Source organism: Limanda limanda, chromosome 19 (assembly GCF_963576545.1).
Source record: "Limanda limanda chromosome 19, fLimLim1.1, whole genome shotgun sequence".
NCBI lineage: Eukaryota > Metazoa > Chordata > Actinopteri > Pleuronectiformes > Pleuronectidae > Limanda > Limanda limanda.
The window spans coordinates 13,605,615-13,630,221 of NC_083654.1; the positions used below are offsets into that span (position 1 = coordinate 13,605,615).

Consider the following 24,607-nt stretch of genomic DNA (forward strand, 5'->3'; position numbering starts at 1 on the left):
CAGATCTTTTTTTTTGCTCTCTCTCTCTTTCCATTCCTCTTTCTCACACACAAAATTCCTTTCCTTTCTGTCCTCGCCCCTTCCCTTCCCTCCTTCTCCTTTTTATTTTTTTTATTGTCCTTTTATTAAATAAGTGGGAGGAGGGTTGGGAGGAGATTGATCCTCACTACCACAGTGTGTGCGTGTGCATTTGTGGGATTTGAGTGATGTTGGTTAATCCAGGGTTGTCCTTGGGGACAGATTTGGCCCATATTACAGCCTGCTATTACAGTGTCTAAAAATCTCTTGTGCATTGAGACAGTCATTATTTACTGCTGTGCGTCCTCCCAGCTCCCTCACTAAAACTCCACCCTGATCTGCAGAGGCACAGACCAGGAAAGAGTTCTTCACAATATGTTTGTATTTCATTATACTCTATTACACTGGCTGCTCTACTGCACTAGATGCAAAAGAACATCTTCAGCATTACAACTCCTATCCAATGTGTCTTTGTCTTTCATTTTAAACCAATTATGCTGCATTATAAATGCTTTCTCTAAACGAGTAAAGAGTAACTCCACGATAAGAGACTTATATTGCCGTAAAAGGAATACTAGTTTTTAAATGAAAGGACAAAGAAATAAAAGCTTGTCACCTTGAACATTTAAAGTTTATGTTTGACCTTGAAATGAGCAAATGCCATCTCAACAGGGGGTTCACTCAGAGCTGTTCTGGTCCTTTCAGTCTTATCTTTTATTTCAGAGCACTTTAAGGAGTTCTTGACTTGTATATGTATATGTATGTATACGTGAAATATACAATTAATTAATTGGAAGAATCCCATAAATTATAGGTAAGTATAATAGTGATTTGTGAATATGGGCTATACAAATACAATTGGAGTGATGATTGATTGATAAAATCCACCAACATTTTTTGACAGTTGTGGCTTTTAAGAATGATCAAATCGGGTTATACCTCAGGTTTTTCGTTTTAATTATGACACACACCGAGTTGAAGAACAGAGATTTAGAGTGAGAACGACTCATCAGAGGTCAGATTAGCTTTTACAACACCATAAACCACCCACTGGTTATGACTGACTGGGAGTCACAGGAGTGTCGGAAGTGGCGGTACATTTTTTTCTTTTATTTACAGTATCAATGTTTTTCATCACCCAGAAGTCATAACTCACAGTGGTTGTGTCCACTTCTATCTCTTCACTCCATCGCACTTAAACTTTGTGGTTAGAGGATAGTTGCAAGACGACGATAGCCTGACCCAGCAGTTTTAGCTTTTGTTTGCATAGATTTGGTGTCACCAATCAATACGTGGTGCCAATTAAAAAGAACGCTTGAGTGCGGCAGATGGATGTTGTGGTTCAGCGTCGGCAGTACGACAGGTCTCTATCCAGTTCTTATACCCGGAGTTGATGGATGGTGCACTTTTTTTCCCCTTTTAACAGCCATAAACAGATCAGCTGTGAACTGTAACCTTTAAAGCCTGCAATGTCCTTAACAATTTAGTGCAGACGTATTTAAATGCACAGTGACACAAAAAAATCACAGCTAACATCACAGGTTGCTTGGTGTAAATTGTGGTTGGTTGTTTATCAGTGAATCAGATTAACAACATGACTGTGTGAAGTTTGACGAGCTCAATCAGGCTTCATTTGTAAGACGTTAACAGCCGCATTGATCAAGTATATGTATAAAGTAACATGAAATTGCAACACTCAAGTAATGTAGTCCCTCAAATTTGTATACAGTAGTTGAATAAATGTACTACTTGCATTCCGTCATTGTTTACCCCACACCAGTACAAATAAACAACAACAACAATAATATAAATAAAATACTAATTTGTTGGACTATATGATTAGATTTCAGTTGTTCTAGTCTCCTAGTCTATATATACTCTTGTATATGAGGTCCTGAAGTTCATCCCCCTTTTTATTAACGGTGTGAGACACCTTATTTCTTTTACCACGACAGCATTCTAATAACCACTGCGGCTCTACAGGGAAAAGTATGTTGAACATGTCAAATAGCAGCAATTGTGACTTTTTGCTGATGTCTTCACTTTAAAGAAAATGTAAGCGAAGGTGATGACACCCGGGATAGATACAAAAGATAGTTTATACTCAGATGATGTATGGACGGAATTATTCTCTTTCATTCTAGTCACGATAAATTCAATGGGTTCTGGTGCAAATCGTGTTGGGAGAGGAAAACTAATTCTGACGACTGTTTTTCACCAAATATGAACGAGAAAAAGCAAGAATATAATCATCAGTTTGACTGTAAATGGAAACCATACAGCTCTACTGTCATGTTCAACAGTTTGAACACAAATTCCTGAAATGACTCCTGTGCTTCTCTGCTTCCTTTGTCCTCTTTGCTCTTCAATATTGATATGAGCTGTCATTGGTCCAGTTATTTATGAGGCCCCTCCCTGGTATTTTTCCATTGGCCTAAGCTCTGCAGTCAAAATTCTTCTGTAGTCAAATCCAGAGCAGCTTGATATATATTTTTTTGTGTGAACATCTAAAACGAACCGTTCTTTCAACAGACATGACAAATATGAATGGCATGTTGTCAGTCTCCTGTTTGCTTACATGCACATACTGTATAGATGTTTAACAGGCTGCTCTTTTTATTGCTTTCTTCTCTCTCTCTTTCACTACCTCCTTTTTCGAAAACGCAGCCAAAGAGTCTTTCCCATAACCTTTTCAGACCCGTGTGTGTATTTCTGTGTGTGTTTCTGCAAAGTCTTCAATACCAGATCGAAAGGCATGTGCTGTAGGCCTTGCACGCACCCGTTTGTGTGAACACACACATATACACCAGCATTTGTACAGCTTAGGCCTCATTACATGGCCCCAAGGGATTTTGTGTAGGAAATATTTCCTGTCTGGATCCAGGGAGAAAGAGGAAGTGAGGATGAAATATGACGTGACAACAGCCGTGGCCTTCCTGTGTGCTCTATAGGGCCTGGGTGTCACCTAGAGTTTAGTTTTCTATGTTCTTTAATGGACCATTTGTAGAGCTGGCACCAGTAAAATTAAATCAAAGGTGACCTAAATAAAACATAACACTAGTGACAATGTAAGAGTGTGTTTGTAGCCCCTGATTTCCTGTGTGTATTTCAGAAGCAGCATATTCTTCGACCAATTGTCTCTCCTTGTGTGTAAACGCACGAGAAACACTCTCATGTGCTTCAGCAGGTGAGGGCATAAGAAATGCAGCGAGGGGTTTAATTTCCTCTTGTTAGACGACACATAACTTCACAGTTATTTTTATTTCCACATATTTCACACTTTCCCCCACTTTTCAACACCTCGAGTGGTTCCTCCCTGCCAAGGAATAAAATGTACTACCTAAACGTAGGAGTGGAAGATTCATTGAAGTACTTGTTTTGATATTGGTCTGTTTATCAACGCACAAATATCTGTTTGTAGTTGTCATAAATGCTCTTTGCCATATGCCTTCAACACACTGGTTGCCTTTCAAGGTTTAGGTGTAAAGTATTAGACTGATATGACTAATACAGGGAAGAAACCTGTAATAACCATACTATATGCAAACTACTAGATAACCCCAGATAGACAAGTTTCAAAGCCATGCATGTTCAGTCAGGAAATAATTATTAGTAATGACTTAGGTGATGGCTGAAGGTAAGGAAGCTGGGATTCACCTGCTGCAAGCGCCTGTGCCTTTCTATCGAGGTGTGAAGCCGTCTGCTAAAAACACAGACAATGTTAACACCTCATCAACTGTGTGGATCTTACACACTCACCTTGAAACTAGAAATGCACACAGAAGTATGCACACAGTCTCTGAAAATAGGCAACCATATCCATTAACTCTTCATGCTAACGACTTAAATTAAAAGTTTGCATGTCACACAAAGTAGGTGAGTTGGACTGCTCCGGGCATAATGCACGTAAGTGGTATTCCTCTGGATTTATTACCTCTAAGATAAAATGATCGTTTCCTCATTGTGTTTATAACAATTAAGTACACAAATAGCCTCGATTCACAGCCTGACGTCTTCATTTCATTTTGGTAGACTTGATTAGTTACAGATCAGTAGCAGCAGGGAGGCAAATAATTAAGCCTGGTAATTAAAAAGCATCTCGCACTTGCTTTACAGTGTTGTGGCGATGCTTGCCATCACAGTTTGTTTGATTCTGACATATGTAGCGGAAAGAACGCAACACCAGCTACCTTAAAATAGATCGGAAAGCCGAGTTTTTCCTCTCCATAGCAACAGTTCGCTGTTGAGGACTGAGTCGGAGCTGATGTAGTGGATTCTTTCAGTGCTGTATTTGCTCTGGGTGTGTGTGTGTGTGTGTGTGTGTGTGTGTGTGTGTGTGTGTGTGTGTGTGTGTGTGTGTGTGTGTGTGTGTGTGTGTGTGTGTGTGTGTGTGTGTGTGTGTGTGTGTGTGTGTGTGTGTGTGTGTGTGTGTGTGTGTGTGTGTGTGTGTGTGTGTGTGTGTGTGTGAGAGGGTGTGTGTGTGTGTGAGAGGGTGTGTATCGTCCTCTCCACAGTCTTTTTGTTTATTTGTGGATGGAGACGTTGTTTCCGTGGCTGATCTCTGTGGAAACCCAGAACCAGTAGTGAAACAGCGAGAGTTGGGCTCCTGCTAAGCCCGATAATGAAGTCTTCACCATCTGTTGTCAGCTGTCAAACACCCAGAGGACAATACCACATAGAGATAATGGAGAATTACCCTGGATACATTTATTGATGCATGTACCCTAGCAGAAATACATGTGTAGTCCAGATACACACAACAAATACATACAGTAAAAATGCAGCATTGCACTCAATTTCCTCCCTGTAATTCGTCATGTACATGTACATGAACCCAGGAACCTAACCACTGTAGATGACGCTGTATCTATTTGTAGCGGCAGGGTAGACACAGACACACAAACACACAAAAAAAAAGTACATACACACACAAACAGTGTGTAGTGTCAGGCACGTCAGCGTGGCATCTTTCCAGATGGTGGGAGCCGCCCACACACTGCCAGTTGTTATACAATATGTATTGTGTAACAACAGAGAGCAATAGCAACCCTCCCTGCAGCAACAACACAGGCTCCAACACACACACACACACACACACACACACACACACACACACACACACACACACACACACACACACACACACACACACACACACACACACACACACACACACACACACACACACACACACACACACACACACACACACACTCGCACACCCTCAACATGGTCATTCAGGTAAAAAAGTTAGCTGCAATGAAAAATTGATAAAGACGTTATGTCTCTCTCCATTTATTGCACACACGTATTCATAAGAATGTGGTCGACTATTCTGTCAGTTACTCAGCTTATCACGGACACTAAAAAACGTTCACATGTTCAGTTCATTGGCGGGTCTCAGTCAGTCAGACAGCTGGATCGGTCAGCAAGACTGCTGCTCGGTAACCAGCCAGTCAAACAGTCAGACAGATATTCAGTTTGTCTGTTATCCAGCCATACAGCTGTGCAGTGAGCCAGACAGCTGTTCAGCTAACCAGGTTTTCAGCCCTTCAGACAGCTGTGCAGTGAGTCAGCCAGTCAGACACATACTCAGTCTGTTTTCCAGTATGAGGTGTAACATGCTAGTTTTACAAATTAAAGTTGTGATTGCATTGGATTTCATAGGATAACCTTTTACTGAGGCTTGCATTCCATGGGGAAGAGTCACTTTTCTGCACTGCACTTTTCTTTCTTTCACCCCGTCTCGCTTTCTTTCTGTCTTTCTCTTTCTCTTTTCACAGCCTTCATGCAGCAGGACCATTCTCACCTTTCTAAGGAATAAACAGATCTTTGCCATGGTGTGTTTACTCAGTGTTTCTGCTTTACCTAGATACTGTGTCTATCTCCAGTCAGTAGTAGGTGAGGAATGTTACCTTTTCAGCCAATTTCCTCATTCAGACCTTGAGCAGATGCTGAGCAGACATTCCTCTCCTCCGTGGAATGCAGTCGATTGTTCCTGCACTGTGTCACAGACCTGATGCAAGTTGTAGTTTTTCTACCAATGATTAAACACAATGGCTTCATTGTAATGATGCCCCCTCCTTTCTCTCTGTCTCACTCACTCCATCTCTCCCTCTTTTGTCTCCCTTCCCTCCACCTTTCCCCTCCTTTGTGATCCACCTGGATGCTACCTCTCTCCTCCTCTCGCTCTTTACAAGCATTAACAGAGTGATATTGAAAAGGTATTATAAAAGCTCCAGTGTGCCCCTGCAATCATATGACTTCATTACAGTGTATTCACACTAGCACATACACACAATCACACAGCTACAGATAAAGCAACGTTAGTACTTGTGTGTGTGTGTGCATATACTGTCTTTTGTATTTTTGTGTGAGTGTCTCTTTATGTGTGTGAGTGGACCCACAACACCATGTGATGATGTAATGAGACACAAACACACACACACACAAATGGTTGTTGAACTTGAAAGTAGGATAAAGGAAAGTCCCTTCAGTAAAATACTTGTACCAAGTTTTTTCTTTATTGGATCTGCTGCAATGTTGTTTTAGTGGCTCCACTCTGTGCACTAGCCTTCAACACACACACACACAAACACACACACACACACTTACAACTCTCTCACATTTACTCTTTGCTTTATCTCTGGGTGTGTTTCTCTACAACACTATAAGTCTGAATGACAGCAGTGTCAGCTTTATGATCGCACTGTTTATGCGCAAAGCAAGAGTGTGCATATGTGTGTGTCTGTGTGTGTCTGTGTGTGTGTGTGTGTGTGTGTGTGCGTGTGTAAAGTGAGACTTTATGACTATCACTGTGGGTAGCTCACCTACCAACTGAGCAACAGTCAGTGCATAAAGGTGGTGTGGATTGAGGGTGTGCTCTGCGGATACAGGGAGGTGAAGGACAGCGAGGGTGGGGGTAGACAGATGGAGGAAGGGAGGAAGGAGAGAAAGTGGCAAGGAGGACGAGCATGTTATGGAAAGGAAGTGAAGGGAAAGAGAAGAGGCGGAGGAGAGGGACAGGAAGGGAGATATTTATGTTGAGAGGGAGAGAGGAAAGAAAAAAAAATAGCTCAACGGGGAGAGATAAAAAAAGAGGGAGTAAAAGAGGAAAAGATAAGACAACGACTATGTGTTCTCTCTGTGTGATATACACCATCAAAATACCTGCTAAATGGCTGACTATACAAATAAACTTGCCTTGGCTTGCCTTAGATTTTATTTAGTATGCGGCATGGCACTGAGAGTAGACAGAGTAAAAGTGGAGGACAAATTGTCGAGGGATGGATGTCATGTAGGTCGTAAGGAAAAGAAGGAATGGATAAAGAGAGAATGAAAGGGAGTAAATGGAAAGAAGAATGTAGAAAGACAGAATACACACTTGTACACTCACTCACATACACACAGACACAGACACACACACACACACAGACACAGACAGGGTGATGTTCACACTCACACATGCCCACAAACTGAAAGCTCGTGGCAGTGAGCCATAACGACCTTCCTTCAGCCAGCGCCCAGTCATAGTAATGATGTCATCCTTTTTACACACACAACCACTCTGTTTCTCTCTCTCTCTCTCTCTCCCCCCCTCTATCTCTCTCTCTCTCACACACACACACACACACACACACACACACACACACACACACACACACACACACACACACACACACACACACACACACACACACACACACACACACACACAATGGAACCAATGCATTACACATATTAGCACTTTAGACTTTCACAGCATTCACTGGATCTTGCAGCACCGCCTTGCAAAGGGATTAAAGTCATGAGAGCAGCTTGACTGAGAAGTTTCTCAAGGTCATTTTTATAACACTAGATGTGATGTATACATATGTTTAATATTATGTACATTATAAGGGCAATCTGATGTTATTTCATCATGATCGATCTTGAAGACGTCCATGATGTTCTATAAAGTGAAATATTATCACTTTAAAATTCAATAACATGTAATTTAACCATAATGATGAAGATTCATGCTATGTTTAGATACTAACATAATGAGTCACCAAATCACATCACGTGTCTGTCATGGGGTCTATTTCATGCATGACCCATCAGATAATGAATTCAACATGAGCTAGCAGCTTGATAGATGAGAAGCCAGTGCCAGAAAAAGAACTCAACGTCAGTTGTGTGTCAAAGTTATATGTAAACTTCTGGAGGTGATATAACAAATCTAGTGAACCACCTTAAACATATAGCAACCGTGGGAAATTTCCAAGAGTATTTAACTCCGGTCGAGACACCTGAACACAAACAATATGAACAAATGTCAAACCCTACCCGCCTGTACAACAGAGGGAAAATCACAAAGGTGCAAGTAGTTTTATTATTTTTCCTAGTGCATTCACTGTTGTTGTACTGTTGTTCAGTGCTGCTCTTTTAATCCGAAAAGCACGTATGCAAAGGAGTGTTTGTGAGACTGCAAGCTTGTTTGTGAGTCCTAAAAAACAGTGTTATTAATAGATCTGGCTCAGTGTGTATCTGAAGAACACACACTCTTAAATAGGGCTGTAACGATACTATTTAATTCAACTGAAATTAATTTAATTCATTACAGAAGTGTTTTAAAAACCTTCTTGAGTACAGCCTAGCTAGTGACACAGCTTCTTTTGGTTATCGTCTGTGTGCAGTAGCTTAGAGCACACATGCTGCACAGTCACCAGCAACATACATAGTTCTCATCAAACACAACAGCCTGTCAGTTAATCAATTGAGCGTGGAATTGAGCTGTGTATAAAACATCCTTCGAGTACTTGTTTGACAAGTGTATACAGTGTGCAATAGGCCACACATGAGTAGACTGACTCGGAGAGCAACAGCGTTGTTATACCCACAGGGGGTTGGGGGTGGGGGGGGGTGGTGGTCGATGGTGGGTGAAGGAGAGACAGAAAGCGGGAAGGTCAAACGAGGAAGAGCGCGATGCACGCAGCCTGGGGCTACAGTACAAGACAAAGTGAGGGAGATTGAATGGCAACAGTGAAGAGGCGGCGAGGGGAGACGAGAGGGTTCGACGGGTTGAGCAGAGAAAGACGGAGACAAAGAGAGGAAAAAAAAGCAGACGGTGAAAGAACTGAGGAGAAACAGATTGAACAAAGCGAGCAGCAAATAATGAGTCTGACTTTATCGGCCGTGCAGATTGGTGATAAAAGCCGTGTGCAGCACACACTTTCCTGCTGCCGAATAAGACTCATCTTCTGAGATGTGAGAAGTAATAGTCTCTTTGCTGCTTTTATATTTTGTTATGTTTTATTGAAGAATAGTGACATTTTTTGACGAAATTGTTCACAAATTATAAAGAAACATGTTAATATAATGATGCAGCTTAAGTTTTTCCCAAAATAAATTAATATAACAGTATGACAATTTTATATGTAAACCTGCATTAAATATGTTTTTGGCCACTCGGGTGTAACCTGACAAGCTGTAAGCACAAAATTGACATGATTCTAGGGGTGCAACGATTAGTCGACGTCGTCGACAAAAATCGATGACCAAAATAGTCGCCGACGAATTTACCCGTCGATGATTCGTTGGTGACGTCATAGCGCGTGTTTCTCGTGCCGCGCAGCGGAACTAAACGGCGTTTTACCGGAGGTGCTAATGGAAGTACCTGAGGAGTGAGCCATCTCGCTCCCTTCCTATCTCTGAAAGTCGCGCATGTGCAATAGCGACGAAACATGGACCAATGTCGGCGTCCGCTGCCGTGCGCAGTCGCGCACCAGGAAGTAAAAAGTTCGGGAGAACTTCACTCTTAACATGGCCCGAGAAAAACTACCTGCAGTATCTGCACAGCGGACCTGCTCTCCATGGAAGCAGGACACGCGCATGTGAGGAGGAGGCACGTGTGACATCGTAACGGAGACGATGCGGACTCGCCTCTGTCACATGTTATATATAAATGTATAAACCTGCGCGCAGGATTCTAGCATCCATTACAAAAATATGTTTTAAACTTTTTATTAACGAGTTTAAAAGCGAAAATGTTATCCTATTGCCTGACAAACGTCTTGTTTTAATCAAAATGATTTGGTCTGAAGAAGACTGTAGTTTCGTTTGTTGATGTTTTTATTAATGTTATTTTCCCTGTCCTTTTTTGTTAACACGAAAAATGGATACTTGATTTTTAATTTATTTTTAGTACCAGCACTTGGCCTGTTCTTGGTTCACAGTAAAAAGGGAAATTTAAATTAATATTTTTTATTAGCACTTTGCCTGTCCTTGGTTTTAAATGGACAAAAACTTGATTTTTCTTTGCTTTTGTGTCAACAGTACCCTTATATGCAGCAAAGTTTATTAAAAGTCATTTTTTATAATGAAGTATCAATCTTTATTGTCTTTATTTTCAGTCATCACATGCCTTGAACAACCTCAAGCTAAATATAAAAGCTGCTTGCTAAATAATAGCTATTGAGAATTTGTGTCATTCATGATCCGATTAGTCGATTAATCGTTTCAATAATCGGTGACTAATCGACTATCAGAATAGTCGTTAGTTGCAGCCCTACATGATTCCAACTCATTTTCAAAGCCAAGATAATGAGATGTTTCATTTTGTTTGCCTTTTTACAGCTTCTTATTAATTTAACCTGTTGCTTTGTCCGTCTAGGTCTTTTATTATTGTTTTGATTGATATACCGATAGCTGCCCAAGTTAAACATTGCACGTTAAATTGCTGTTTTTGAGTTTTTTTCCGCTTCACTTCTCATTAAATGCACATACAGCGGTTTGGTAAACTGATTCTGTAAACATACATGACTGGCATTTGGCCTGCAGGTTTCCTCCCATCACTTATCTTGAATATAGTTTTATCTTATTCCTTCCTCTTTCCTTTCATGCCATCAGTGTTTTTTTCTTCTATGTGACTCAGCCTCTTTCTCCCTTTTCATCTGTCTGCCTGAGTTTCTAGTGTATCATTACTTTGTTTCAGAGGAGGGTAGCACAGAGCTTGTCTCGCATCTGGGGGTGTGTGAGTGTGTGTGTGTGTGTCTGTCTGTGCGTGTGTCCCACCAGTGCAGTGTCTCAGGAGTGCTGCATTAGTCTTTGAAGATCTTAGAATGAGGGAGAGAGAGAACGAGAGAGAACGAGAGATAGAGAGAGAAACTCAATGTTCTTTTATCATACTCAGCCTCAACTCTGTTTTTTCGTTTCTTCTTTTGTTTTCTGTCTCTTTCTCTTATTCATTCTTTTTGTTATCACCCCACCCTCATCTGCCAACGCATTTTCCCCACTTTTCTGTCTCTTTTTTTTTCATCTTTCTTGGGTTCAAAGAAACTCTGTTGTCATTCTGCAGCAGTGCAGTGCAGTTTGTTTGAGTCTGAGCCAAACTACTTTTGATATTCTCACTTTCTGTGCAAGGAAACTAGTTGGCTTATCGTCCACATCACCAAATACTCATTGAGAAATTGTGAACCACCACACAACCACAAAGCTTAATTTACCTTTTAACTGATGCACCCACGTTAACAGAGAAGAAAGAAAAAAAATTTATTTGTAGAGGGAAATGTTTTTCAGTAAAAGATACATGACTCTTGCATTAACCTGTGACCTTCCCTTATGAGATGATCAGTATAATCACAAGGTTTCACTGCTGCCCTATTTATAAAATGGGACATAATCAGCAAGAGGTTTCATACGCTGACCTACTGGATTTAATTTGTCATCTCAGTGGAAAATAATATGTGATATATCATATAAGAAGCTGTTAAAAATATCACTGCTTTGTGTTCGTAGCCCTTTGACCTCCTGTTTAGTCTTTTCAGATTCCTCGTTATGTGTGAAGTCTGCCAAAGAGCCTGATAAGCCTCAGCTGCTCAGGTGACACCAGAGCAGGCCAGGCCACGGTTGTTGTTGTGCGACGTGATGGCAGCGTTGTGTCTCCTTCATTTGCTTCTCAATGGGTGGTCATCTGAGAAGTGGGCCGGCGTGTATGTGTAAGATCGGTAAACCGATAGGGCGCATGTGACAGGTCGAACAGAGTATCTCCTTACAAGTCAGTCAGGGTTGTACTACCTAGAAAGAGAAAAGAAATGGTCTACCTGAAAGCTTTACAGCCACCTCTTCTTCACCTTAATTTCAGACTCCTCATAAATTTCCCTGCATGTAATCTATGAACATGAATTATGTAGAGAACCACTTATAGTGCAAACTGTAAAGAGAGTCATAAAATGTTGGAGCTTCATGTCCTGAAGTGATAGAGTCTTTTTCTGATATGAATTTCATATGGAAACGATAAAAGCCATGTTTAACATGTCTTTACTATCCACAGATCTAAAACCCAAAGAAATTGGTCTCAACTCTTAACTATTTTTTAAAATATTTATCACAGGGAGAGCCGGTCAGAAAATCCTCACTACCGAGACAGGAAGGAGAGTCAAGTAGGACACATACTGTTGAAAATTAGCTGTTTTTTAATCCATCTGCTTAAATATAGTAATATAGTACAAAACTAGATGCAAACTTGAAACCTGCAGATTAATTCCTCACATGCCATCAGTTTAGAGAGAAATAAAACTGGGCAAATAAATACACTTTGAATAAGAGAGAGGCTGGAGAAAAAAAAGGGGGGGGCCTTATCACACACTAAATAATCAATGTTCTAAAGCCAGATGTTTCAAGTCAACTTTGTTTAATTAATGACACTGCAGCATCGTAGTAGTTAGAGTCAAAGCCAGCATGTGGTCACATGTTCAGATACTGGTGCATCTGTGTGTGTTCTTGGAAAGTAATCTGCTCATCTGATTGATTATCTGCAGAGCAGTAGGATACAGGGACATCCACACGTACCACCGCACATGCACACATGTCAGTGCGTGAGACTCTATGTCGGGTGTTGTGTCAGTATTTGTGTGTGAGACAGGCTGACGTGTCCATCCTGCGAGTTGCAAGACGGCGATCACACATAAAGATACAAGCACACAGAAACAGTGACAAGGTCCAATTGTCTGGTTGCTGGGAGATGAGCTCACAGCATTACTGACCATAACAACCTCTCCCTCCATCAATCAGCTACAGAGTGCTCTGTTCTAGTAATGATGTCATCACTCACACACACACAAACACAGCAAGAGAGAGACCACACGCACTATCACTCACACACACACACAAACACAGCAAGTGAGAGACCACACCGGCATCCTCTTTGTTTTTGACCTTGCGTTGCTTGTGTGTGTGTGTGTTAGTTTGCAAGAGGAAAGAGGGGTGATGGTCATTGCCTTGCCAAATTTGCCTGAAGAGGATGACTCCTAGGTACATCAATCTCAAAAACACACACACACGTTGTTGAACAGACAGTATGGGGTATATCTACTGCATTCTGTTCAATCCAGTTGACGTAAACTATCACTTCCCTCTGAGTGTCTGACTATGTTCTTCGTCTTTCTGTCTGAGATGCTCTGCAGCACACCCACGTGGTTACACACGGTCGTACTTTTAAAGAGTCCCAGTTCAGCAGATTGTTCTCTGTGAGCCTCTGAGCAACACCACTGGAACAGCTGGGCCACAAATCCTGTGTAATGTCCTTTGTAATAACCTCTGGTTAACACAAACGTGTCGGTGATGCTTCTACGCTGCATAGCTGCAGAGAGCACTGCCGCAAAACACATGCTGTGTGTGTGTGTGTGGGTGTGTGGGTGTGTGGGTGTGTGGGTGTGTGGGTGTGTGTGTGTGTGTGTGACTTCATAGAGCCATAGATAATTTATGGATTAAAGACAAAGAACATTATCCTCCTTCTCATACAACTATAAAGTGTACAACTATAAAGTGTATGAATTGGAAAGGAAACCATCCTATATGAGCACGTACACACAGGAACACACACACTCTTGTGGAACCAATTACTTCAGGATGCCCACTCATGCTCACATTCTTCAGGTCCAGCTGTGTCCCTGCCAGGCTCTGGGGCAGGGGGCCAGCACCGTGAGGTTAAGAGAGTGGCAAGAACACTAACTGGCAAATCAGCAGCCAATTAAAAGCACTCCGCAGTGGGTTTGTAGTGGGTGTGTGTTTTTGTGTTTGTGTGTGCTTGGGTGTGTGCATGTGTTTGTATGTGTGAGTGTCCTTGTGTGTGTGCCAAAGAGACGCTTGGCATAGAAAGTATGCTTCCTATTCTCTCAGCGTGCCCTCTCAACGCACAGACTGAACACTAAAACAGAGCCTTTTTCTTGCTCCATTGTCTTCATTTGGGACAAATGAGTGCCTGTCCTCTCTCTTTGTTTGTGCCTGCAAGAATGTACGTGTGTGTGTGTGCACAACACCCACTAGGGAAAGTGTACAGTCTTACAAAGTACAAAATAGCTTCACTAAGGACACAACACCTTATACATGTTATTATACGACAAGATTATAGAAAGGGGGTACGAGGAAGAAACCATAGAAACAGCACCTCCTTTAGCTGATCAGTCAATTAACCAAATTTGGTAGTTTTTCTTCTTCTTCGTCTTTATCTTTTAATTGATAATGAGCAATGAAGAGTCACCTCCAGCTTTTATCCATATTATTGGATGGTGACTGAGTGAGAACTATAATCTGCATCAGTAAATCCATGTGAAATGAACCAGCATGATTTGATTCCAAATATCCCTGATGGTCACTTGCAGGATCTTCCGTCTTGAGGGAGAGAATTGTAAACCTGGAAACGCTGACCTCTCTTTTATGTTTTTCTCAGCCGAATGATTTGTACTTGCATCCTGGCTTCTGATCTCTCTTTCTTTGTCCCTTAAAAATCTGTAATTAAAAATAGTTCAGGTCAGTTACGGGAATTCTTTTCATGCCACTGACGCCGCCACGCACACACTTCCAGCAACAAAAGAGTGTGGCACGGTAGATGGAGGATGGCGATAAGTACGAAGGCCACTGGCCTTTTGGAGACATGTGTGCACCCGTGATAACATTCCTCTCTGCTCTTAAGCACCTCCAACCTCCAGAGGGTTGATTCTCAGAGGTGGTGTGGCAGATGCTGAGTGAGTCCAGGAAAATGGGGCTGTGGTTGAGGAAGGCATTTCCCTTGCATTACAGTGATGGTCAGTCACTTGGGCTGTACACACACACACACACACACACACACACACACACACACACACACACACACACATGTACAAAAAGTCACTGCATTCTTCGGCCTCAACCAACCAAGTAGCTCTCAGACACTACGTCAGCTCCAGAAGAATTCTGTCTGTGTGTGTGTGTGTGTGTGAGATCCTGTGAATGTGTTTGTTATATTTATCACAAGTCAGGCCTTTGTACAACAAATGTAATATTATTTATAATTGCTTAAACATTCAAACATTCAGATTAACAAGTTACCCATCAACTTATTTCCAAGGAGAAGGAAAGAATGAAAGTAGATATCCCAAAAACCACCAACTCGCTGGAAGGATGTGGTACAGATCAGAGAAGAACACATAAAATGTCGGTACGGATATGACTCATAGGGCAGATCCAGGATATTTTTCTCTCACATTTTCGACGTTGTGAAATAGGATGTTTTTCAACATTTTTCCCAATAATTCCCGGACCTTGCTGAAAATTTCGAGGCACATTTAGGGAACTGATATCTATGAGTGTATGAAAGTTTGCACATCTTGATTGAATCTATTGTTTGAGTTTATGGTAAGACTCTGACGGAGGTATGCGCTCAACTACTATTAGTAATGTTTGTATCAGCTCCTTAACGTTACATTTATCCGCGGAGGGTTTGATGTTTCACACTGTATTTACTCTGTAACTGGGATACAGTGGCGAACGCGACCTTCAGAAGCATTTTTGGGTAAACCCTCTGCTGATGTTAGTATTTGAACCCAGTACTTGTGGTTCCACATTCTACAGCCATTTAAAAAAAAGAGACTGCTCTGCACTGTTATAGGCAAAGCTTGTTCGGTAGGCAAAAGATTTGGCAAGAGCCACGACGATTGTGGGTGGACAACATTTTTTTGTGGATACACTTGGCGAAGACAAAATGGCAAGAATGCAGGCACTTAAACAGATGAAGTGATGGTCGAGTGGACAGAAGTATTCATGGTGTTATCATGCCAGCCAGCCTGTAGTCAAGTACAGAGAAACGCTCACACACAGGGAACATTTGTGAGGCATGTTGAATGTGATCGCTGCTTGATCCAGAGCGCCACGCAAAGCAACACAATTTGTTTGTTTGTGTGGAGGTTGAATTCACTTTAACTTTAGACAAAAGCATCTGCTAAATGAATGTAATGGGATGTAGTGTAGGTACAATGCAGAGACAAACTCATATACACCTTGAGAACACACATACACACACACACACACACACACACACACACACACACACACACACACACTCCTCTCCTGTCTGCTCCAATGTGCTTTGCAATTCAATCAGCCCTTCACTTAATGTTGTCTACACTGAACCTACTAAATTAGCCTGCCTGATTTCTGGTTTGGACATGATAGATTGAGACAAAGTGCGTGTGCGTGTGCGTGTGCGTGTGCGTGTGTGTGTGTGTGTGTGGTTTGTGTCGTGGGGGAGAAGCTTGTAATCAGGTAGAAAATATATTATGTTGAGCATTTAAAGGTTAGGTGTGAAATATTTACTGATATCTAGTGGTTAAGTGTTGCAGCTGAACACTCCTCACCTAAACCTCCTCTTCCAAACATGAAAGAGAACCTGTTGCAGCCTTCAGTTGTCTTAAAAACTCAAAAGGTCTTTAGTTTGTCCAGTTTGGACGACTGTTAAAAAAACAAACATGGCGGCCTCCGTAGAGGGGACAAGCTCCCGATGTAAATATGAAGTATTTCAATAAAAAAGACCCATTCTTGGGTAAAAAAACAACAACAATTTGTACAATTTAGATGATTACAGAGCAGTGAAAACTTCACTAAGATTATTATATATTTAATATGTCCCAATAGATCCCTTTCAACTAAATCCTACACACTGGACCTTTTAAAGTCACATCAGATTTACTGCAGGCCCCATCCTCTTCATAAACAAAGTGCTTCACAGAACAAGTATTCCTGTGAGACTGATGAGCATTTTGTGGCTTTATGACATTAAGTTTGATTGATTTTGTCGGATTTTCATTATATTGTAAAATGTCTGACAAACTAACAAGTAAGACATGTTAGAGGATGCCTCTTTACTTCCAAGTGCCACTTTCATTTTGGAGTGTTAAGAGCTTCTTGGCTTTGCCTGAGCTACATTTATTACTTTTACAGCATGCGGGTTTGATTAATCTGTCTCATAATATTCTCACCAGTTAACTGCTTTCTAAATCGATACTGGAACTTTTTCTTCAACATTTGAATGGGTAGCTATGCAACTTGGTATTTCCTTAGAGTGTGTAATTTGTTGTATTTGAAATCAGTAACTCTAGATGGATGAGTCATTAGAGGGGAGCAGGAACTGAACATTTCCAAATAAACTTGGTGTTAAAACTCCTCAAAATATGATTTTAAAACAACACTTTGAGTCTAAGGTCGGTATGTTTGAACTGAACAGAGTTTTTATAGGATTTTGGAATGAATCCTCCTCTCTCTCTGTTCTCCCTCTCACCATCTTCCTCGTCCTCCTCCCTTTCCTCTGACATTTTTCGACTTGCCATACTCCCCGCCGTGCCTCGCTGGCTGAGCCAGTGTTGTGCTCCCATTGAGTTTCTATCTGTCTCTTCTCTGCCGCCATCTGTTTCTCTCTCTCTTCCTCTGTGTCCTCTCTATTTTCTCCATCTGTCTCCCTTTTTTGTCGCCTCTGGATCCCCTCTCTTCCACTTTTCCTCTCCTCTTTTAACTTTTATTTGAATGCGATTTGTCATTGTTTTTCACTTCATTTATGCCATATAATGGATTTCTTTGCCAGTTGGTGTCTGGTAATCCAAGCCCTCAGTAGACACTTTTTCCCTCCTCTATCTCCCCCTTACATTTACACTTGACCAACATCTTAAGTGCATAGCAACCCTACAGCTTATCATGTGCTGGTACATTAATGTGTCTACATATAGTACATGCTTAGCTTAAGCAGCCGACTCGATACTATATCCCTCCATTGAGACCTAATGATTTTCTGGCACCTGGAAATACTCAACGTTCTCTCTCTGTGTCATTCCCTCGCTCTTCCATTATTGTATTTCACTTTCACTGTACCACTTAATCCCCAGAAGACTAGAGTCGCCTTGCATAACATAAAAAGTGTGCATGAAATGATGTATTTTACTGTAAGTAATCTGGCACAAAAACAACCGGCCACATACTGTATTTCCCTTCTCTGTCTTCTATAAGCTGCACCAAAACACGGCTACAATCACACACGACCCTGCCTCTTTTCATGTTGTCAGGCTTGTAAGATGTGGGTCAGTGTGTTTGACATCCCACACACCTCCACAGACACACATGCAAACACGCCAGCTGCAGCTTACTATCAGCAGGGAACATGTCTCTTGTATCCTCACAACATCCCCATCATCCCACCACAACCTGCCTAATTAGTCCCTCAGAGTGTGAGCACTCAGTCGACGATCAGTCGGTTTGTCTCTCCTGGCGGTGTGTGGGCGTCTGCATACATCAGCTTGTTGCACATTCAATGTTTTTAAAGACGCACCGACGATTTTCTTTTTTATATATAAACATGGCTATGACCTCAGCCTGTTTTAAAAATATACTGTTAATTTGAACTTTGAGTTTCGCCTGATTCCTGAATGTGAATCTCTGTTCTTGGTCCAGTCACCACAAATGAGTTCTTCCTAGTAGTTTCTGAGTAATCCAGCTAACACATAAAAAAACAAAAATTAAAACATATTGTCCTTTGCAGAAAATAAAATAAAGCATGTTGAAAATAATTACGCATGATTTTCTTCAAAAAATATTTAAAACGTGTTTCATTTCATTACTGATACTTTCTCCAGACATTCCTTATACATCTGTGTTTTTTATTTAAGTAGAAAGCTTCATGCATCTTTTTACAATATTGCTCACTCACTCAGATTAGCATCAGTAGCAGCACTGAAAGCTTTTTGTTTTGGGTGTGTTTTTTTCCATGTTGCCAGGTTGCATCTACAACTCTGTTTGAAACATGATGTGACAATCTCGTGTCATAGTTTCGGCTTGTTGATTAAAGCTGGGGTTATGCGTTGCTCTGTGTTGAAACCTGTGACGCATCCTCAGCTGTGTTTCCAAATCCCTTCTGCTGTGTGCACTTCCTGCTTATGCTCACAGCCCAGTGCATAACAACATATCCTGCCATATTGGGTGTATGGCATAATTTGCGGCGATTGCGGGTGTTACACTTGGTATTGTTGAAGGAAGACAATTTTTCCTCTAGTTTTGTTTCAACTTCTTTTGTTTTTATTCACCAGGGATTCCTGAGTTCCCTGAGTCAACACATTGCATTCTGGGATAGTCTGGAACTCTCTAAATGGGCTGTACCACCTGCTGACAAACCAGGGGGGTCTGGAGGAGTTGTGTTGAATGAGGTGAGAGTATTCCTGCTCTTACTGTTAAGCTGGTTTTACGAATACATAGAGATCTATATCATGTTTGCACTTAAGCTCGAAATTACGTTGTGCTAGATCAGCTATAATTCAGCAGTTGACGTCTACCATGTTGCTATTCCCAGCTAAAAGCTGTTAGTTATGACAGTCATGTTTAATTTGATGTCATTTGTTTTGACATCAAGGACTTTCCAGCCCCATGTTTTATTCATGGCCCTGAGTCTTGTTTTGCTGATAAACCTGTCGCCGTGGTCACAGCACGGATGCATGTAAAGTCCATTTGATATGAATGTGAGTGAAGTGGCAGCTCATCACATGCACGGCACGCACTGAAGGAACCAAGGTTGTGCCTTTTCTGTTGCTTTGAACCACAACACATCATGAGTTTATGGCTTGGTTCAAACTAGTGGCTTATGCTTATTATCCCCATTCTCTCTCATGTAATATAGAGGTGATGGTAGATGATGATAAGATAAGGAGTCATGATTCAGTTCGTAAATGAAGCCAGTAAAGTTTGCCTCCTGTCCATGCTGTGATTGGACGAGAGGCGTGTTGAGGCTGCGTCCGAGCTCTCTGTTGGAGCAGTGATATATAGTATGTGATATGCACAACCCCTTTGTGAGTGATGTCTCACTGTGAGAATGGAAGCCTTATTGGCAGCGCTGACAGTGGGAAAAAACTCCCTTTGAATAGAGTCCCTGTAAAGCCTGGAGAGAGGAGGGAGCAGGTGTATTGTACTTGCTTTGTTTATTACTTATATGTATGTGTTTGGGTATCTGATTACTATGCCTGCTAACTGAGGAATTTCTCAAGTGCGATATCTCAAGATCACCTCAAGGGAATTTCTTCAATTTGGTACAAACCTTCACTTGGACTAAAAGATGAGCTGATTAGATATTTTTGACCCAAGGTCAATGTCGCTGTCTCCTCGTGAACACGTTATCTCAAGACCGGCACTAGATAATCCTTTTAAATTTTTCACAAATGTTTACTTAGATTTACGGATTAACCGATTAAGATTTGGTTGGTCAAAGGTTAAGGTCAAGATCACAGTGACCTCTCAAAATATGTTTTTGGCCTCTGGAGTCCATCTTTAGGGACTTTCTTCCAATTTTGACCAGCTACCACTTGGACTCAAAGACAAACATATCTCAGAGGTCAAAGGTAAATGTTATTGTGAGCTCCATGAGAATGGAAAACAATGTATGTAGACTGAAACTGCACTGGTTGATGGTGGGACACAACCCCAAGGTGGTAATTCTAGTTGTTTTTTTTACTCGGAGAGCATGCAGTCTCTCTTGTAGCAGTATTGATCCCCAGTGGAGCAATTCTCTTCTCACCTTCTCCCCCTCCTTTACAAAGTACAACCACAAGGTCAACTGCAGAAGAGCATCTTTGGAGCCGATGGCAATTATTATGTTTGCAGACATATTAGACAAAGCAAATGCATGAGGTGAAGGATCAGAACGTAGCACTTCTCTTTGATGGATCGTCTCTCCCCTCACTACGAGTCATTTTTCCAGTGAGTCATGAAAAATCAATGTGAGCAAACATTTAAACAAAGTATCTCAAGTTCTCTCCCCCGTGTTTTCTTGCGTGTTCTGAGATGAGAGTTATTTTCCAGCTGCCTCTCACGCTCAGGGATACTTGTTGTTTATTGCATGAGCGATAAACAACAGACATGTGTAACATTTATTACAAACACTTACTGACCTCCATGCGGCTGCACTCAGACTGGAAGATTAATATTTGAATTTGAGTGTCATCATACTAATTGGAAGATTAAGCCTCAAGGCCGCACTGATCTGTTTTAGCGCTGAGATAATAATACAGTATATATCACAAACTAATTAAAACCATTTCATTATTGTACTGCACAGCCATCAACAGTGTGGACATTAAAATGTGTCGCTGGGCAGCCCCCACTGTCCTGAGCAAGAACCTCAGCTGTAGAGCCAATCACTGGCAAAAATGAATCTTGGTTAATAATTTCCTTGCATGAGTTAGTGATGTGATCCAGATAACAGTGTTGTGGTTTTTAGAACCTGATTTTACACATGATTAAACCAATTTATTTGCAAATATTAAGGGTCGTTTAAGGTTCATTTCATGGCCAGGAGAGATGCTACATTAAAAAGTTTTGAGATACAGATGTTTGAGGAAGAGATAAGTTAAACACAGCTCTTTATCAATTTTCAAAAGATCACATAAAGTGAATAACTACAAAATATGACGATATCAGAGCACAGGTGCTTCTGTTACCTTCATCTCTGCAGATCCTGAAAGGTATAGATTTTCAAAATGGCTGACGGTGTGGGCTCCTCCACGACCTACTGTTGAAAACAGTGATACATTTTTAATGCGCCAGTAACATATGCAAACAAACCTGGGTTGCAGAGAAAACCGCGTCATCCATCTTGATTTTCTACTACACCTTTCAGGACCTGGGGCGGCGATGAAGGCAACAGAATGACCCATCACTTACTGATAACCATATATTTGTGTAAAACCTGTTAGTTTTAATATACATACACACAAGTGCACATGAAATCATAAATAGCAGAGAAATTTGGGAGTCCTGCAGTTTCATTTCTGAGATCTCTGTCTCTCTCCCTCTTCCCTTTTTATCTTCCTCTTTCACTTGCTTTTTCTTTTTTTCTCCTGAGATGAACTGGCTCTCACTTCATTCTAGTTTGTTTCATTGAACCTTATCACCTTTACAATTTGATCATACCCATCTTGCCAAAGTGAACATCGCCCAACAAGGCTGGTTACATAACTTTAACCATTCTAAAAATGTCCGTGTCTTTTCTTTCTCATACTGTCTCTTTAACGGTCTGACTGAATCCTGAGCCTTTACTTTCATCCTTCACACTATCACCCTCTTTCTTGTTGAATCCAGAGAGTAAAATGTGTGAGTGCTTGTGCGTGTGTGTGTGGGTGAGAAAGAGAGTAAAAGAGAGAGAGAGAGTGAGAAAGTCTGTGCTATTCTTGGATGGTTGGGGAAGTCTTGGCTCCCTTGCGTATGGGAAAAGTGCTCTTGGCAAGTCTTGAACCGCCGAGGCATTCCATTATGCTGTCCTCTTGAAACAGACACACAAACACAGACACACACACATGCGCACACACACTTGTTTTTTGTCACTTAGGAGGACATTGCAATGACTTACATTCCCTAGAGACTTAACAATAAGCGCTTCTTGCAAAACCAAACACTACATTAACCAAGGACCAAGCATTTAACCTAAAATGTAACAGTTCACCTTGTGTGGACAAGATCCACAATATAAGTTACACAAACACACACACACACACACACACACACACACACACACACACACACACTCCTTGCTTATTTAGTTAGAAATTGTTAGGTTTTTGTTGCTTTTTTTTATCTCTCTCATCTCAGATTTGTATTCACACAATCCACATGTATTCTTACACACAAACACACTCCCACTCTGAGAGGAGACAGACTGAGAGCAGTCTCAAAAATAGAGATCTCGAGTAGTACATGATTGAGGTGCCATCAGGTACCATCCTCAGTTCCAGTAGCTCCCCCAATCGGCCTCTTATGGTGCTGTTTTGCAGGAAAATGCTGCTTTGTTTTTTTTTTACAAGTCATGAATGTGCGTATAATATTCAGTGGCTTGTGTGAGAGTATTTTAGATGTTTTCCCATGAATGTGTATGCAAATTTTTCAATGTCGTATGTGAATGAGTAGTTTTTGGCGTTGTTCCATTGTCCCCTGATGGCCTTCACTCACTCACTCACTCACTCACTCACTCACTCACTCACTCACTCACTCACTCACTCAGTCAGTAGCTTAGGGAGTGTGAAGTTGTGTGTGTGTCTTCTATCAGCTAATAGATCTCTTAAGTCTGTGTATTGATGTCCCATCATGCTCTCTCTCTTTGCATCTCTCCATCTCTCTCTCTCTCTTTCTTTGTCCCTCTGACTGCAGTGTCAGTATAAGGTTACGTCACCGTTTCTCTCTGCTTCTCCTTCATGTACCTTAGTCCTGCTCTCCCTCTCCTCCTCTCCTCCTTCCCTCGTCCTTCTTTCCTCTGTGCACATAAGAAGAAACTACTGCTGGAAGTAATGATGTTGAAAGAAAGTGAGTAATTAGTTGCAAATGTGAGGCAGGCAGTGAAAAGCCTGTGTGGCCAGTCTGTCTGTTTCCTGCCTCTCTTCATCTCTCTCCAGGCTCAGTCTGAGGCAGTTGATTGGAATACAGCAGCTCTTCCTCAAACTATAGTACAGCGGTTTAGTTACAGAATCATGTTGTTGTTATTTTAACTTTCTATTCTCATGCTGCAATCCAGCATTTGTTGCCACCTAAAACACCAACAAAGAACAGTGTTGTTGACAACAAGTTACTTAAATGAAATGGAACAAATATCCTGTGTGGTCTTAAAATGACACAATGCAAGAGACACTGTTCATAGAGGTCATTTGTTGACAAACTGACAGAGAGACAACTTCAGAAGCCGAAGAAACCATTTGACTGATCGGGATATTTTACACAAATATGACAGATAAACCTTTATCGAAATAGTTTTACGTGGCTTCTGATGATAAGCTAGTGAGTCAACAACTCCTCTTACACCTCGTATAGAAAGCAGAACACCACAAGACATTGCAAACAAACAACCACAAGTTATGACTTACTTACAATAGCAATGTCAGGCCACATCTGTCCTGCATCCTTTGGCCTCTTTTTGCTCTCGCAACAAGTAAACTAGCCCCAATATTCACTCTTGGTCACTTTCTCTTGTTATTTTTACATATAAAAACTACTGTTGCTTTATTATTGTCTTGTAATTGGAAATACATGCAGTTAAGCCTATATGTGCTGTGGTTATATTTTCATTATGCATTAAGCAAAAACATTAACATGGTAAATCAACGTTTTTATATCCTGTTATGTGGTGCAGTATTTTCAGCTGGTCGCTCACTTGAAACATAAAACCCTTCTCCCTTTGTTCGTAAATTGTGCCTCACTGTGGGGAAAATAGCTCAAATTGACTGGAGTCATTTTCCCTTGTGGGAGCCTGACAGCAATCAACAGGGCTATTCAACATGATTAC

General features: G+C 41.2%; 1 protein-coding gene across 2 annotated transcripts in view; it reads left to right on the forward strand.

The window, feature by feature from the left end:
- Positions 1 to 24,607, forward strand: part of atxn1a (ataxin 1a) — a 60,547-nt gene that overhangs the window by 11,283 nt on the left and 24,657 nt on the right. The window contains exon 2 of one of the 2 annotated variants that reach the window (XM_061092565.1): positions 19,383 to 19,499. The exons of the other annotated variant lie outside the window; for it this stretch is intronic. The gene's annotated coding sequence lies outside the window, so the exon portion shown is untranslated. The remainder of the gene's footprint in view (positions 1 to 19,382; positions 19,500 to 24,607) is intronic. 2 annotated transcript variants of the gene reach the window in all.